At 41.2% G+C, this 13,834-nt stretch overlaps 2 pseudogenes; both read right to left on the minus strand.

The window, feature by feature from the left end:
- Positions 1–5,411: 5,411 nt before the first annotated feature.
- LOC149218730 (nibrin homolog) lies at positions 5,412–10,501 on the minus strand (annotated as a pseudogene).
- A 332-nt stretch (positions 10,502–10,833) lies between these two features.
- LOC149218731 (nibrin homolog) overlaps positions 10,834–13,834 on the minus strand; it is a 40,121-nt pseudogene continuing 37,120 nt past the window's right edge.

Genomic DNA, 13,834 nt, shown 5'->3' on the forward strand with positions numbered 1-13,834 from the left:
AGAGGAGCTTATGTATTGTGTATGTATTCCGAAATAGTACATGATCAAGATAATCTCTGTTGAATATGTGTTAAATTATTCAAAATTTCTACATGGTATCAGAGCTGTTGATCATCAGATCTACTATTCAGGAAGTGTTTACATTCTATTTCTTCAGGAAGAGTTTGTAATCGGGCCAGGTAGCCTATGGATTCATCCTTCCTTTGGAAGGTGAGATATCCAGTGAATTCCCATACAGTCAATCTCTGTACGAGAAATATTGTGTTCTCACGAATCTTAGATCCGAGGCGGTTGAGTTGGTTGCTGGTGGAATTCGAATTTGCAGCAATGTTTTCTTGGTGACAACGCAGTAATGTCTTTCAACGGATTGCGATTGGAGTATGCTCTTGAGGGCAACTCAAACTATATTGCATGGAAGGACAGGATGGAGGCAGTATTGGATGATAACAGGCTGAAGGAGTTCATAGATACGGATATCCCAAAGCCTACTGATGCTACTCAAGCTAATGCTTGGCAAAAGAAGACCGCAAAATGTCGAAGGATTCTGTTGGAGGGCGTGAAGGATCACATTGTGTCCAGTCTCCATGGAAAGGATACTCCATATTTGATGTGGAAATCATTAACAGAATTATTCCAAAGCAAGAGCGATCAGAGGAAGCTGGAGCTCAAAGATAAACTCAGAAACATCAAATGCGAGAAGGGTGACAGTATACCCAAGTATCTCACGAAGTTCACTCAGTGTCGAGATGAGCTGGGAAGTGTGGGGGTTACTGTCGATGATGAGGACTTGGTGAGCTTGGCTCTCCTTAGTCTTCTGAAGAGTTGGCATTCCTATCAGGACTCTATTAATGGTCAGGAGAAATTGCCAGGATGGGAAAGATTATGGTCAGATCTTGTGCAGGAGGAGATCAGGCGGAGTCCCAGGGACGAATCTTCGTCAAAGGGAGCTGATGAAGAGAATTGTGCTTTGGCTACCAAAGCAAAGAAAGGGAAGAGCAAGAAAGCTTCTCAGTTTGGTGCGAAAGGTAAAAAGCAGGATATGTCCAAGGTGAAGTGTTTTCACTGTCACCAGCACGGACACTATGCCACTAATTGTCCGCAAAAGAAGAAGAACAAGCAGGCTGCTGGATCTTCAGTAGGAGAGGCTCTAGCCTCTCAGTTTGAGCTTGATTTTTCATTGATCGCATGCTTGGTTTCAAGTGCGATGGGATGGTGTGGTTCTTGGATAGTGGTGCGTCTTTTCACATGACGGGAGATAGAGATTTGTACTCTGATTTGGAGGACAAAGATCTTGGAGTGCACATCGAGATGGGCGATGATGGTAGATACAGTGCGACCAGTATTGGTACCATTTCCTTTGAGAGGGAGTCTGGTAAACCCTTTGTATTGAAGGAAGTCATGCATTATCCAGGATTGAAGAAGAATCTCATCTCAGTGGCGATGTTAGAAGACAAGGGGTATGATGTTGTTTTCAGCGAGGGAAAGGCTTTCCTGCGCAGCAAGACAACTGGTGAGACCCGGAAGATAGGGGTTCGAGTGAGGAACCTTTATCAGTTGCATGTAGATGGATGCGTAGCAATGGCAGGCAAGGCAGAAGGATTGGTGAGCCAGGATGATGGTGAGTTGTGGCACAAGAGATTGGGTCACCTTCACCATGGAGCCTTGAAGATACTGCAGCAGATCACTACAGGGCTTCCTAAAGGCACACTTGTGTAGTCAGATCAGTGCAAGGGGTGTCTCTTTGGGGAAGTTTGTGAAAGCCACCTTTCACGAGAAGGATAGTCGCGCCACGATGATCCTTGAGATAATTCACACAGATGTGTGTGGACCTTTCTCAGTTGCTTCAACAGCAAAACACAGGTATTATGTGATTTTTGTTGATGATTTCTCTCGTAAGTGCTGGATATTCTTCATGCAGAAGAAGAGCAAGACATATTCAAAGTTCTGTGAATTCAAAGCACTGGTCGAGAAGGAGTCAGGGAAGAAGGTGAAGGCTCTTAGGAGCAATAATGGTGGTGAATACATCTCAGACGAGTTCAAGGATTTCTGCAAGGTAGAAGGGATTCGTAGAGAGCTCATAGCTCCCCATAACCCACAGCAGAACGGGGTTACTGAGCGGAAGAACAGAATGATTGTGGGTGCTGCACGGGAAATGTTGCATGATCAGGGCCTACCCCTTCACTTGTGGGCGGAAGCATACAATACAGCAGTTTATGTGCAGAACCGTTGTCCTCATAGGATACTTGGCATGAGTACACCCGAGGAGGCTTATTCTGGTAAGAAGCCTGATCTTTCTCATTTGAGGATTTTTGGTGCTAACGTTTACATGCATGTGACGAAGGATGCCAGGAAGAAGTTGGAACCAACCGCAGAGGCTGGGATATTTGTGGGGTACACTGATACACCCCACAACTATCGTGTGTATTTTCCAGACAATGGTAAAACTGTTGTGCGACGGGATATAAAATTTCAGGAGGAGAAAGCTATGAAGTGTTCGCTTGAGAGGGAGCTACACTTGCATGCAGATGACGAGCTATTAGTTCCTAAGGATTAGCTTCAGGACGTGGATCAACAACAAGATGAGGTTCATGGAGTGGAAGAGACCACTCATGCAGCGCCAACCATCAGAGGGTGAAAGCGCTTGACAGAAGCTGAGCGACTGGCTCAAGATGCAAAGAAAGTTGTAGGACCACCTACAGCCCAACGCAGGCAGAGACAGTCACCTGATCGGTACACTGGATACATGGCTCTTATGAGCAAGTGTGTTGTGACTGAGCCATCCTCTTTTGAGGAAGCTATGGAGGATCCCGCATGGGTAGACGCCATGGTGGAAGAGTATGATTCTATTGTCAGAAACAGTGCATGGGAGATTGTTCCTAGACCGGAAGGGAAATAAATGGTGGGTTCGAGATGGATCTACAAGGTCAAGTAGGCAGCTGACGAGAGTGTGGAGAAGTACAAGGCAAGATTTGTTGCCTGAGGCTTTTCACAGATAGAGGGATCGATTATGAGGAGACCTTTGCACCTGTCGCAAGGTATTCTTCCATACAGATGATTCTTGCTCTCTCAGCGCAGATGGGATGGCACATTCACCAGATGGATGTGAAGACTGCGTTCCTCAACGGAGTCATTGAGGAGGAGGTGTACATTGAGCAGCCCGAAGGCTTTGAGGTCTTCAGCAGCGAGTCGCATGTGTGCAGACTCAAGAGAGCGCTGTATGGGTTGAAGCAAGCACCACGTGCTTGGTACACACGGATAGACAGCTATTTCACAGGACTTGGATTCTCCAAGAGCGAGGTGGATCCTAACCTATACCAGATTGTGGTGGAGGGTAAGTTGCTTATCATTGTACTGTATCTTGATGATTTAATTCTAACGGGTGATGAGCTATTGATACTTTCATGCAAGAAGGATCTTGCTACAAAGTTTGAGATGAAGGACTTGGGCCTCCTTCACTATTTCTTAGGATTGGAAATATGGCAGCGCAGTGGTGGACTGTTTGTTTCTCAGGGCAAGTATGCTCAGGAGATACTGGAGAAGTTCAACATGCATGGCTGTAAGCCTGTTGATACTCCTCTTCCTGGAGGTTGGAGGAAGGAGGATGCCACTTCGGGAGAAGAAGTGGATGCCACTGTTTATCGATAGTTGGTGGGGTCGCTGATGTATTTGGTCAATACACGACCCGATTTATGCTATGCAATTAACCAGCTTTCACAAGCTATGGTTAAGCCTACCAAGCTCTTCTGGAAGGCGGGCAAGCATGTATTACGCTACTTGAGAGGCACATCGGGATATGGTTTGTGGTACAGACAGGAGGATGAGGTGAAGCTATGTGGCTTCACGGATGCAGATTGGGCAGGGAGCCCAACTAATAGAAAGAGCACATCAGGAGGGGTCTTCAGTATTGGATCGACCGCAGTTTCTTGGTACAGCAGGAAGCAGAGATCCGTGGCACTCAGTTCAGCGGAGGCCGAGTATATGGCAGCAAGTTTGGCTGCATGCGAGGCTATATGGATGAGGAAGATCCTGGTTGGTTTGTTTGGTTCTCATTTGGATCCTACTGTTATTTACTGTGATAACTAGAGTTGCATTAAACTCTGGCTAATCCTGTATTTCATGATAGATCTAAGCATATTGACATCAGGTACCATCATATCAGAGATTGTGTGCAACGGAGGATCATGTTGCTTTCATACATTCCAACGGAGGATCAGGATGCTGATATTCTGACAAAGGCTCTCACCAGGAGCAAATTCGAGTACCACTGAGGCAGGATAAGGGTTGTTGATAATCCATATCTTGTCGAGAGGGAGTGTTGAGATTGCAACAAGATGATGGAGCTTAGTGAAAAGAGTCGCCTTCACTAAGTGGGCCCGCAGGCAAATTATGGCGCAAGTTCTATTTTTGATCCCAGCAAGGATGATCACAATATGAGTGATCATAGTGTGGGTGACCACGGTGTGGGTGATCATAGTATGAGTGATCAAAGTCTTTTTTAGACTGGCTGTCAAAAATAGAAAAGTCAAATATTATTGTCTCATAATAATATTTGGACTATAAACTTGATCTTATTCTCTTGGAGCACTTTAGTTTGAGCTACAGATGTGGCCCATGCAGCTGTCAGAAGGAAGTACACTTTTATTATGAGTCATTTGAGTTGTTGCATGCATGACTTCAGTTAGAACTCAATCAGTTGAGTTTGGTGGAGTTGATGGAGTTATGTTCAGTTTGACTTGGTTAAACTAGTTGTAGTTAGTCTAACTGCAAATAGACTAATGATGAGTTGTTAAACTAATTATTAACTCATAATACAACTATAGAATACATCAGTATACTCAGTTTCATGTCAGTGCATGTTCAGTTCAACAGGGACAGGTGTTAGAGAATCAGATTGCTATCAGTTGTGATTATAGTTGTGCATTAGATCTTAAACAATCAAGGGATTGAGTATGCCAATGAGTTTGCTCATGTATTTGCCCAGTATTATAGCCTCTGCTCACGTCTTACACAGGGTGAGTGATTCTTTGGAGGTGAAATACGAGTTTGGTAAACCATTCTCATTTAATTCTTGAGCAGGTATTGAGCAGTGGAGGCAGGCAAGCAGTGGAACAGATTTGGAGATCAGATCTTAGCTGTATTGTGTGTAACAAGTGGAGCTGGTACTGGATTGCTTGTGATAAGCATTGTAGTTTGTAATGTTACATGGTCTCAATCATTAATATACAGATAGTGTGGGGTTTTTAGCGAGATGCTTTCCCCGGGTTACATACTGTGTTAATGTGTGAATGCTCTTGATGTTTTATTATTATTGATGCTGCTATATTGATGATCAACATAGAGGAGCTTATGTATTGTGTATGTATTATGCAATAGTACATGATCAGGATAATCTCTGTTGAATATGTGTTAAATTATTCAAAATTTCTACGCATCCTTTGCAAATGAATTACTTTAAAGTTTCCCCAATCTATAGTTAACACCTCAAGACTCCTAAGAGTACGTAATGCTTCACGGATAGGAACATCCAAAAGAGAACCTGGAAAATGTAGTTCTACAGCCTTTATATACCTACGACACCGTTTAGCCACTTGCTCTGCAATAATTCGACAATTCTCAAAATTCAAACATCTCCAGAAGTCTTCATGAACACTAGTAGCATGCCAATGTCTACACACTAGACCAGCTTTAAAACGCAGTCCAAATCATCATAGTTAAGATTTCCACATTATCCGTATCATCTTCGACATTCTCAATATCCTTTCAGTTTGCAGGAAAATGCAGTAATTTGGCACGAATCTGGGTGAATAAGAGAAATTTCTTTGGCTCTGAGACTGTATGGGTAGTGCGCCTACCCAACGTGTAGCGCGCAGCAAGTGCGTAGCGCACTTGATATTTAACACGGGCTGTGGGCATTATATGCTTAGCGCCCCTTATATGGGTAGCGTGCCTCCTCTGTGCCATTTACCTTTTTGAAACGTTGGCGTTACTGCGCTGGATTTATAAAACAAGTTTTGTTCCCACATAGAATCGACCTCATGCTTAAATCTTTTTATTTCAGTTGTATCTGAAACAATTTGTCTTTCCTTACAAATTGGCGGCAACTGCACACAATTACCACTCAAGCTTGTCTTGCTGCTATCTATGACCTTAGAATGTTGATGTCTTGTGGTAACCTCCTCTTCATTTTCAGAATCAGCCACATTTCTGTTTCTTTAGTTGAAGATGATGAAGGGCACAAGGTCGTTTCGAAGGTAAATGCACTACAGTCTCCAGCTACAATCGCTTCAACTACTTTATCTTCACTCAATCTAGCGATTTCCTTAATGTAACTGAATCCAATAGAGTCAAGTCCTAAGTTCTCTTTTGTGCCCTCTGCTGGAACTATCAAAACTTCATGTTCTCTTGATACACCTGCCTATGTACTTGAAAACCTTTTGGAAATTTGAATAACAGTAGCCCTAGCAACTTCCAGCAGAAGCTGCAATTTCTCCTTGTAATCATACAAATGAAAAACAACAAATGTGGTTCCACATAAGCATGTTTCTCGATGTTTTGGATATGCAATCTTGACTTGTACAGAAACTCACCCACATTTTAGTGCCATGGAAGGAGGAAATCTCAAGCAGTTTGGAATCTCTGAAGGTAAAGATGTTTGCCCCACCATGCCTTGAATAGTTTCCATCACATCATTTGTTATAGGAGAAGAATCTTCAACAATAAGATGTGTACACTCTAACATCCATTTCTCTGTTGCGTAGGCTCCCATTGATGACACAATGGTACATAAACCATGTTTCCGGTTCAATTTTTCTAGAGCTGGTATACAGAATAAGAATGGAACAAAGTTCAACCTAAAAGTTGAATTATTTGTTCCAAACGTTATCAAGTCCCCGTTACTTAGGATTGTCTCCTTATTTGCTAAAGAAAACATGGCCTTTGAGCAAATTTCCTTGTTGACAAATGTGCCAAACTTTGAAAGATCCTTCAGGTGAATTTCTGGTGAAGGGACGCTTGAAAAGCATTGCAAGGCCTTCTAAGAAGAGGCTGCCTCAACTATGATCTTTGCATGCACACTTGAGATAGTTTTATCAGTTTGAATTGCCACTGCACAATCTTTCCGACCAACTTTGTATGTTCCTTGAGATATCAAATAGTAATTAAAACAGTAGACCCATCAAACACTGTAATGGCAAAAATCAGCTTAGACATATTTTTCTAAAAAATGCCCCACACAAGCAGAGTTTGCTAGCTTTCGATTTCACATACCATTTCAATAGCTTTTAAGGTAATTGCTCTACAAAAGCAATGTAAAAATCTTATATATGTGAATTATAATTTGAATCTAGCATGAATTGCGACTACTCCGCCTGAAAGGTCTCATATTCAACTTTCTCAAAGCCTGCTTCCTTAATCATTTCAGTGAACTTTTCCTGAGATGGAAACTTGCATACGCTCTCCACTAAATATTGGTAAGACACACGATCCCTAGCAAAAATTTCTCCAATAGATGGAATAACTGAAAATGAGTAAAACTCATATAATTCTTGGAAACCAGGGATGTTGACATGGCTCAACTCAAGACACAGAAATCTTCCACCCCGCCTTAAGACTCTGTATGCTGCGCTCGGAGCTTTTTCTATATGTGTTTTCGAATCATGTTTAAAAGACCGATAGTACCCTAGAAAAGATGATGTTTCACAATGCTATGCCAGGGGCTTCTAATACCTTCAAAGTGCAAGATTTTCAAACAAATGTTTCCCTCTGAAAGTGAAGTTTCTTTCTATGGAAATCCTTTAGATATTCCATGTTTATTTATCTCTAGAGGTATCTGCTCTTCAGGTTTTCTCCAAGCAACATACAGTAGCTATGTCATCCTCCGTTGAATAAGCCACATGGTACATTCTCTGACTTCATATAAAGGAAACACTATATTCTAATCGGTGGAGTTCTTCTTAGTTCTGTCCTTCCAACATCTGACATGGCTGCAACATTATCCTGTAGATCTCCAGCTTCAGCAGAATCAAGAATATGCCATCTTATTTATGGAACTTTCAATACTTATGATAAGTCCTCCTGTTTACATAGAATGATGGGGCTATTGAACCTAGCAAGATGACCAGGGCTTGTATTTCGATGTACTCCATGATGGAAGGCTTTAAAATGAAAATTTATTACAAAAACAAATTTGTCGATTTCTTTTCCAAAACAGAGTTTTGGAGAAGGATCATTTTCGAGCATTACTGATGATAAACTCTTGAAGTAAGAGACTTATTCAACCTCCCTCTGGCCTGCAAGCGTTATTTCACATTTCTGGAGACAAAACCTTGGACTCAAGAAGTAAAATGACTCTTTTTTGGACCACAGTAACATCAGCGACTGTGCATAATAAGGAATGAACTTTGGAGAATTTGACTACAGCGGGCTGACAAGACGGAGTTTAACATTGGCTCCAATGGGGATGGCAGCTGTCGCTTTTTAGAGGTGCCAAGAACTGCAGAGCTTTCGGAGAGCAGACAGTGCCTCTATCCATTGGGAAATGGAGTCATTATTTCGAAGAAATGACACGATTAATTTATTCACTAGAAACTAACTGAAATGATTGAAAAACTGACTCGGCAAACTTCTAACTAAACTGTAATGAAACTGGAACAAAATGCTCCCTTTTGGCTGCTTATTTATTTACAAAATTTACCCTACTTTTCTGCAAAAATAATATATCAGGTAATACTGAAATGCCAGATCAACCATTCAAGTAAATCTGAGAAGAATGTTGCTTGAGAGTGTTTCAACCAGATCACAGATGCAATTGCTGGCAACCCTACATGCACATAATGAGTCTGATCACGTAAAAGACAGTTTGATTTGTCAGTCAAACTGAAAAACATTTCCATGTACATCGCAATAGGATCGCGAAATCCAGACTCTGTTTGCTGCCCCAACTCTGCAATACATACTTCCAGCTGCACACTTCCAATGCAAACATTTGTAGGCAACTCTATTATTTTTTGTTTCGAAGGAGGAAGAGTTTCCAAGAACTTTTTAGGGTCTCGGAAATCACATGACTGGATCTGCTCATTCAAATACTTAATCTCCTTCTCAATTGTTTCAACGAATAACTCACAGACACCAGTTTTAGCTTCAAGAGGAAGTTTCACAGATTTCAAACATTGAAGCAAGGCATTGAAAAAAACTTCATTAATTTCAAAATCTGCTAACTGATTTCTTACTTCTTTTACAGCTTCACACAGTGCAAGGGTTGCCACATACCCTACCATTGCATGAATGGATTAGTGAGCACTGGAATGTCTGGATCGAGTTGGAGTCTCGAGGTGAATGTTTCAGCCTTCATATGTGTCTGGCTGCTGTCCACCATCAACATCAGATCTGCAACTTGATTTCATGTACTGGGGCAAGACAACCTTCAAGTCGAATGTCACATCGACAGGAAACCATCTTTCCCCAGTATGGTCGCCACTATGTTAGCGCTCAAATCTGCCTCAGGCTGAGGAAGGCAAAACTCAAGGCCACATCAAACCAAGCTCAACCTCGTAGCTAGCCCTACGAGGACAGGAGAGGGCTCTCTCCAGTTGATCTCGAGAAAATGAGCAATAGGATACGAGATGACTTCAAACTCGAAACTGATTTTAGGCTAGTAAATTGATAGAAAGGGGTTTTTTGATAAATGATTGGGTTTTCTAGGCTGTGTGGGGCAAAGACAACAAGAGCAGAGATTTAATCAAAGACACGGATTACTCCATAAGGCAAGGTAGGCAAGAGCTTAAGCATCCAAACTGAAATTATATGAAATGGAAGGACTGTTAAGAAAGCTGAAAGGGGCATTAATGTATGAATCCCTTTCAGACAGAGGAAGAAACACAAAACATGAATGCTTCTCCAGGGCAAAGCAGTAAGCTGAATTTTACCATTTTCTCTCAGAAACATTCAAATTGAAAACGATTTATGAATGAAATGAAAAACATTACAAGATACATATGAAACAGAGAAAAACATATGCCAAATTTCAAGCCACAGGAATCTTATAAATCAAAGTTGTACTCTTCAATTAATCTTTGTCAAACAACTGTACAATAAAGCTCTCTATTCTCCTCCACGCACCTCTCAGAACTCTCTCCCCTTTTACAAATGATTTTCAATATATTAAATAAAACTCAGCTAGGAGAAAACAGATCGACCCAAAACAAGGGCGTTGTTTCAACTGAAATGATGAAAATAGGAAAGGTATGCTCTAAAAAGGAGCAGCGTTACATTTGTTTGTTGATGGCCAATTAAAAGACAGAATCTGGAGCGTAGACCATCTGAAATGCAACTGAGGTCAAAAATAGGCAAATCGACCCTATTTCTCTGCTTATGGTTGGTATTCTACGTTTAATTTGGGTTTGACTGTCTATTCACTTCCGTTACCGTCATACCACCCTCCCAAAATGTCACGACATGTGTCTCTGCTGAAGCCACGTTTCCATGCTACCACATAGATACCCATTGTTCCAGATCACAACCTTGAAGATGTACATTCACCTTCCAAGTTTCATCCTTTGCAAATGCATTACTTTAAAGTTTCCCCGATCTATAGTTAACACCTCAAGACTCCTAAGAGTACGTAATGCTTCACAGACAGGAACATCCAAAAGAGAACCTAGAAAATGTAGTTCTACAGCCTTTATATATCTACGACACCGTTTAGCCACTTGCTCTGCAATAATTCGACAATTCTCAAAATTCAAACATCTCCAGAAATCTTCATGAACACTAGCAGCATGCCAATGTCTACACACTAGACCAGCTTTAAAACGCAGTCCAAATCATCATAGTTAATCATTTCCACATTATCCATATCATCGTCGACATTCTCAATATCCTTTCAGTTTGCAGCAAATGCAGTAATTTGGCACGAATCTGGCTGAATAAGAGAAATTTCTTTGGCTCTGAGACTGTATGGGTAGCGTGCCTACCCAACGCGTAGCGCACAGCAAGTGCGTAGCGCCCCTTATATGGGTAGCGCACCTCCTCTTTGTCGTTACGTTTTTGAAACGCTGGTGTTACTGCGCTGGATTTATAAAACAAGTTCGGTTCCCACATAGAATCGACCTCATGCTTAAATCTTTTTATTTCAGTTGTATCTGAAACAATTTGTCTTTCCTTACAAATTGGCGGCAACTACACACAATTACCACTCAAGCTTGTCTTGCTGCTATCTATGACCTTAGAATGTTGATGTCTTGTGGTAACCTCCTCTTCATTTTCAGAATCAACCACATTTCTGTTTCTTTAGTTGAAGATGATGAAGGTCACAAGGTCGTTTTGAAGGTAAATACACTACAGTCTCCAGCTACAATCGCTTCAACTACTTTATCTTCACTCAATCTAGCAATTTCCTTAATGTAACTAAATCCATTAGAGTCAAGTCCTAAGTTCTCTTTTGTGCCCTCTGCTAGAACTATCAACACTTCACATTCTCTTGATACACCTGCCTGTGTACTTGAAAACCTTTTGGAAATTTGAATAATAGTAGCCCCAGCAACTTCCAGCAGAAGCTGCAATTTCTCCTTGTAATGGTACAAATGAAATGGCCCAACAACAAATGTGGTTCCACATAAGCATGCTTCTCGATGTTTTGGATCTGCAATCTTGACTTGTACAGAAACTCGCCCACATTTTAGTGCCATGGAAGGAGGAAAGCTCAAGCAGTTCAGAATCTCTGAAGGTAAAGATGTTTGCCCCACCATGGCTTGAATAGCTTCCATCACATCATTTGTTATAGGAGAAGAATCTTCAACAATAAGATGTGTACACTCTGACATCCATTTCTCTGTTGCGTAGGCTCCCATTGATGACACAATGGTACATAAACCATGTTTCTGGTTCAATTTTTCTAGAGCTGGTATACAGAATAAGAATGGAACGAAGTTCAACCTGAAAGTTGAATTATTTGTTCCAAACGTTATAAAGTCACCGTTACTTAGGATTGTCTCCTTATTTGCTCAAGAAAACATGGCCTTTGAGAAAATTTCCTTGTTGACAAATGTGCCAAACTTTGAAAGATCCTTCAAGTGAATTTCTGGTGAAGGGACGCTTAAAAATCACTACAAGGCCTTCTAAGAAGAGGCTGCCTCAACTATGATCTCCGCATGCACACTTGAGATAGTTTTATCAGTTTGAATTTCCACTGCACAATCTTTCCGACCAACTTTGTATGTTCCTTCAGATATCAAATAGTAATTAAAACAGTCGACCCATCAAACACTGCAATGGCCAAAATCAGCTTAGACAGATTTTTCTAAACAATGCCCCACACAGGCATAGTTTGCTAGCTTTCGATTTCACATACCATTTCAATAGTTTTTAAGGTAATTGCCCTACAAAAGCAATGCCAAAATCTTATATATGTGAATTATAATTTGAATCCAGCATGAATTGCGACTACTCCACCTGAAAGGTCTCATATTCAACTTTCTCAAAGCCTGCTTCCTCAATCATTTCAGCGAACTTTTCCTGAGATGGAAACTTGCGTACGCTCTCCACTAAATATTGGTAAGGCGCACGATCCCCAGCAACAATTTCTCCAATAGATGGAATAACTGAAAATGAGTAAAACTCATATAATTCTTGGAAACCAAGGATGTTGACATGGCTCAACTCAAGACACAGAAATCTTCCACCCCGCCTTAAGACTTTGTATGCTGCGCTCAGAGCTTTTTCTATATGTGTTTTCGAATCATGTTTAAAAGACTGATAGTACCCTAGAAAAGATGATGTTTCACAATGCTACGCCAGGGGCTTATAATACCTTCAAAGTGCAAGATTTTCAAACAAATGTTTCCCTCTAAAAGTGAAGTTTCTTTCTATGGAAATCCTTTAGATATTCCATGTTTATTTATCTCTAGAGGTATCTGCTCTTCAAGTTTTCTCCAAGCAACATACAGTAGCTATGTCATCCTCCATTGAATAAGCCACATGGTACATTCTTTGACTTCATATAAAGGAAACACTATATTCTAATCGGTGGAGTTCTTCTTAGTTCTGTCCTTCCAACATCTGACATGGATGCAGCATTATCCTGTAGATCTCCAGCTTCAGCAGAATCAAGAATATGCCATCTTATTTATGGAACTTTCAATACTTATGATAAGTCCTCCTGTTTACATAGACTGATGGGGCTATTGAACCTAGAAAGATGACCAGGGCTTGTATTTCGAAGTACTCCATGATGGAAGGCTTTAAAATGCAAATTTATTACAAAAACAAATTTGTCGATTTCTTTTCCAAAACAGAGTTTTGGAGAAGGATCATTTTCGAGCATTACTGATGATAAACTCTTGAAGTAAGAGACTTATTCAACCTCCCTCTGGCCTGCAAGCATTATTTCACATTTCTGGAGACAAAACCCTGGACTCAAGAAGTAAAATGACTCTTTTTTGGACCACAGTAACATTAGTGACTGCGCATAACAAGGAATGAACTTTGGAGAATTTGATTGCAGCGGGCTGACAAGACGAAGTATAACAATGGGAAACAATGATTTGGAGCACAACATTCCCTCATTCCTTCACCTACACCAAGTGTTCAATGTGTACTACCCTCGACCATGCTTCCCACCATTACTGGACACCTCATAGATTGCACAACAACTCACCAAGGACCAATTTCAGTAGCAGCTTCCTCATCTCATGGAGGAAGTCAATGCAATGGGGACCATTGCTTCTTAAGGAGGGAGGAATGATCCAGGTGGATGTTGGTGGCCACCCACCTATCCCACATGGACCCTCACAACTGTCTCTGTTAGTTTTTCAGTTTCCTTATTTGCAGCACAATTTAC

The sequence above is a fragment of the Pinus tabuliformis genome, chromosome Q (genome assembly GCF_031772625.1).
Source record: "Pinus tabuliformis cultivar Carrire ecotype Pingquan chromosome Q, CPIR1, whole genome shotgun sequence".
NCBI lineage: Eukaryota > Viridiplantae > Streptophyta > Pinopsida > Pinales > Pinaceae > Pinus > Pinus tabuliformis.